This window comes from Augochlora pura, unplaced genomic scaffold (assembly GCF_028453695.1).
Source record: "Augochlora pura isolate Apur16 unplaced genomic scaffold, APUR_v2.2.1 APUR_unplaced_1259, whole genome shotgun sequence".
Taxonomy (NCBI): Eukaryota; Metazoa; Arthropoda; class Insecta; order Hymenoptera; family Halictidae; genus Augochlora; species Augochlora pura.
The window spans coordinates 1-4,409 of NW_027581285.1; the positions used below are offsets into that span (position 1 = coordinate 1).

General features: G+C 34.7%; 1 long non-coding RNA gene across 1 annotated transcript; it reads left to right on the plus strand.

Annotated features, from left to right (window-relative positions):
* The first annotated feature begins 7 nt into the window (after window positions 1-7).
* Window positions 8-3,816, plus strand: LOC144477464 (uncharacterized). Its single transcript, XR_013495205.1, has 4 exons — window positions 8-2,399; window positions 3,277-3,348; window positions 3,440-3,559; window positions 3,729-3,816. It is a non-coding gene; the product is annotated as an uncharacterized LOC144477464 (long non-coding RNA).
* The last annotated feature ends 593 nt before the right edge of the window (window positions 3,817-4,409 follow it).

The window sequence follows — 4,409 nt, forward strand, 5'->3', positions numbered from 1 at the left end:
CGCGTCTCAATCGCGCCGCTATTGCCAAATATTCTCGATCCATTAGATCGCGTGTCACTCACATTGCGTCTCACTCGCACCGCGTCTTCAAACATACCGCGCGTCTTCAAACATACTGCGCGTCTTCAATCATACCGCTCACTCACACGCGTACATACTTCACACATCCTACAGTATTATAGTAAAATATTATAATAACTGTTATTATTTTCTTTTTTCTACGTTAAATTATCTACTTATATACACATCTATTTATTTATTTATTTATTTTACCTAATTTATTATTATACAATTTGTTACCAGTCGATTATTAAATATTTATTTAAATTTTATCGTTTAAGCGCCCACAAAATAGCGGTTTATTTGTAATTACCCTCAGGTATTCTTTGTAAGCCGGTGGGAACATTAATTGATCACAACAAAAAACATTGCCAAGGCAATGTAAAATACGCTAAGTAGTTGAGTTTGCTTGGGACTTTGGTTCCCACAAAAAAACTCCGACAAATTAACCCACAAAAAGTCTCCACAACAATGAATTCACGCAAACAAGCATACAGAAGATATCAACGTAAAACAATTGGTCTCCCAAAGGAGCATTCAAATGATATTAGTAAACCCTCCAAAAAACCTCTAAGAATTGTTAATAACAACCCCCCACCCCCACAAAATGGTTTCAAATACAAAAAAACGTTAAATTAATGCACAAAAGTAAGTACAATGTTAAACTTCGGAACGATATAAAAAAACTCCAAAATATTGTTTACCATTTAATTTCATTCGAAGAAAGTATTAAAATCAGAAGTAGTTGTCCACTTCATGTGTTATTTGATTTCGAGGAAAGTACTGAAATCAAAAGTAGTTTCTCCGTTTGTATAGAGTACACCATAACCAGCTAAGTAGAAAATCACGATAAAAAATTGATACTGTTACGGCGAATTGTCTATATCAAGTCGCTGTAATGTGATACTGCCCTGTTGTGGACACCCCTTAAGGAAATAGCTGAAGATAGGGGTTGTCACGGAACTGTTGTACCGACGGACAAGGCAGAAGTGATCGAACTGCCAAGCGATAAACACATCGTTACTGAATAATCATAGAGTTGTTGTTATATAATTGAGTACCGCGTAATTATAAATAAAATGCTGCGAGAACCCTACAAAACTCGCAAATTTTAATATAATTACGTTATGCCACTAAACCTAATTTATTTATTAATATTTTCTGGATACTTGATAAACATTGGGCATTGTTTAGAGGTTGAGTACTTTTTCATATCCATTTCAATTTAGAGGCCGAGTACTCTCTGTAGGAATGTGGAATCTAGCTAAAAGGCGGAGTGGACGCAAAATATATAAAACTACGGTTGAAAGAAAGAACGTCTGTACAATACAATGCTTCGGCTGTGACTGACTGCAGGAATAGCCATCGCCGGCGATGGGAACTTTCCCATTTCTTTATGACCCGCCATCTGGCCTATTCTTAAGTGCCCTGACACAGTCCTGTATCCCACCGGACGCCTAAACAGGCTCTCGACTTACCAATAATAAGTCCCTCAGTACGACACTTTTTCATATCTATTTCAATTTAGAGGTCGAGAACTTTTTCATATCTATTTCAATTTAGAGGTCGAGTACTTTTTCATATCTATTTCAAATTAGAGAATTAGAAATTCTGATGCGTCCTGTTGAACATTTTGTATGGATGTACCGCCTACTAGCTCACGTACTGCAGAAGAACTCAGTGAGGTACTTTTCTTATTCATATATTCATCTGCTAAAATTTTTAATTGGTCATTGCAATCAAGTTGAAGAAGTGCACTCCGCATATCCGTGCAATGTAACAAACATTGCATACATACGTTGGCGTAACAGGAAACATGATCTTTTTTAACAAATTCTTTTACATACACAATGATTGGATTATCGTTGTTCATTGTATTTTGCGATTTCATTATATTAATTGACATAGCCCAATGTGAATCGATAACACGAGATGTCTTGCTTGTGGCATTCTCAATAGACGGAAGGTCCGATCTGTACATATGCCTTAAGCGGTTGTTATTCCTACAGCAATGATATAATCATGTAGTGGTAAACAAAATATACATAAGCTGTGGTAGTCATGAAATATCCGCAATTTCAAAAGAGTGACACACCGATGTTCCAAACGTGTTGAACTATCGACATTATTAATAAAATGATATGCGAAAATGTTCAATTATTGGGAAACAAATTCAATGGATAAAGTATGCATATTCTTTCTTAATTCACACGAAGGAAAGAAGGAAAGAAAACCTCTGAGGTGGGGAAAACATCTGAAGTTCAAGTGGCCTGCGAGCCCTGGGTCGAATGTCATTCTTTCGAGTGCATTCTAACCAACGCCACGAGGCAGAAACACACGTAAGTACATATCGCTTCATGATATTACTCGGTTTTTATTTATTCACATTATGAATATAATCGGACCATTGCATCCGCGTGATCGAACGTAACTTTTAAATTCTCCGTCTGAAATATACCATATCGAAACAGACATACGGTTTTCGGTATTTTTTCTGTATCTTTTTAATACAACCCATACATTGGTTTCTAATTGGTGCCTCATAGATATATTATTCTAGCAAAAATATAAAATTAAAAATTGTCAATTGCTATTAAAATCGCTTGATTCTCTATCCGGTTACATTGTCTTTCACGTTCGAAGCTCGACAAGCTCGGCATCACTTTTACTTTAGCTGGCAACAGTTATTCAAAGATTTATTCGACGGATAAATAACTTTTTTAGTCGAATTTTTGAATAAAGATTATATTTAGCTTTCATTTGTTAATCTAAATTTTCATTTACCTAAACACTTTGCCCAACTCTAGTCGGTAACGCCTACCCGGCGTTTTATCGCTACATGGTCCGCTACTTGTTTGTTTGGATTGGACTCGGCAGTGCCGTAGCTATGTGTGATCAAAGTCGATAGCGACATCCAATGGCGCACCCATTATGTGTAAATAACGTGTGATTCATTTTCCAACATGGAACTTTTCTATCTGTAGATTTTTTTTTATATTCTTGAGTCGAATATGGTTTGATGAAATCTTGTTCTTAGCTAAGAACGCAACACTGAAATATAAAGAAACAAAAGATGATCACGCATAGTTACGACACTGCCGAGTCAAGAGGAGCAAGTAGCAGACGACACAACGGAAAAACGCTTTTATATGGTTTTGTATTAGTAGTGGTATCTTTCAATGTTGACAAAGATTTTACTCTTAATTCTTCTTTTAGTTACCACTGAAGCAACGGAGTTGCCAACTGCAACCCCGGTGGTAGACGCAATGGCGTTGCCTCCCCTTCAGGGTAAGTTAAAATAATTAATACCAGCCGCACATATTACTGTACGCAGAAAGATTTCCAGCTGATTTAATGAAATTTTTTTTTGTCAAACCAGAAATGTGCCATCAATTTTTAATATTTATGCAGCAGCAGCAACTACAACAGTAGCAGCAACCACAACAGCAGCAGCAAAAAGAGGAGGGAGGCAGTGATGCTGCTAAAGTAAAGCAGCAATGTAAGTTATACTTTAACATTTTTCGGGAAATTACGTAAATTAGTAGAGGCAGTACTGAAGTAATGTCAAAATTATGTATGCATTTACTTTTTATATATTACCGAGAAGTTCTATACTTCTCATCCCAATTTAAATACGTAGAAAATGATACATAACTTTCTTTTTGTAGATAGAGGAACATCTGCGGGCTTTTCCCGAAGAGGCCGTGGAGGCCGAAGTGGTGGATGCCGAATTATTATTATTAATAAATAATTTAATTAAAAAGAAATGTACGTTTTCATTTTTTTATCTTCTTTTTATCCTTTAGTCTGTCGGCATTTTTCCTATAAAATCCTATTGGTTTATTTTTTTTTTTCAGTTCACTAAAGTAAGTAATCAATGTATATATATATATATTTTTTATAATGTAGTTTACATATGTTACTAGATTATTAACAATTCAATTCATTTTGTGTTCCCGYTTTCCTCAAAATACCGATACTACCAAACTTCCCTATGCGCCGATGTAACATACTTTATGTGTAACCTGACATACTTTATGGATATAAATTTGTACAAGTACCGGCTCCGTTCATAATTAATACAAATAGAAATAATAATTCACATATGTCATACAAAATTGAAATCTTTAAGGCTCTAACAATTCTTAATTGAATCACTAGAGAACCAAATATTAAAATATTTCATACAAAATTGAAATCTTTAAGGTTCTGACAACTGTTAATTGAATAACTAGACAACTAAATATTAAATAAATGCAAGTAGAGATTCATCTTAACGTAAACTTAAGATAATAATATTTAAAATTTATTCGTAAAGTGTCATTAATTGAAATTCTTACATTATTAGC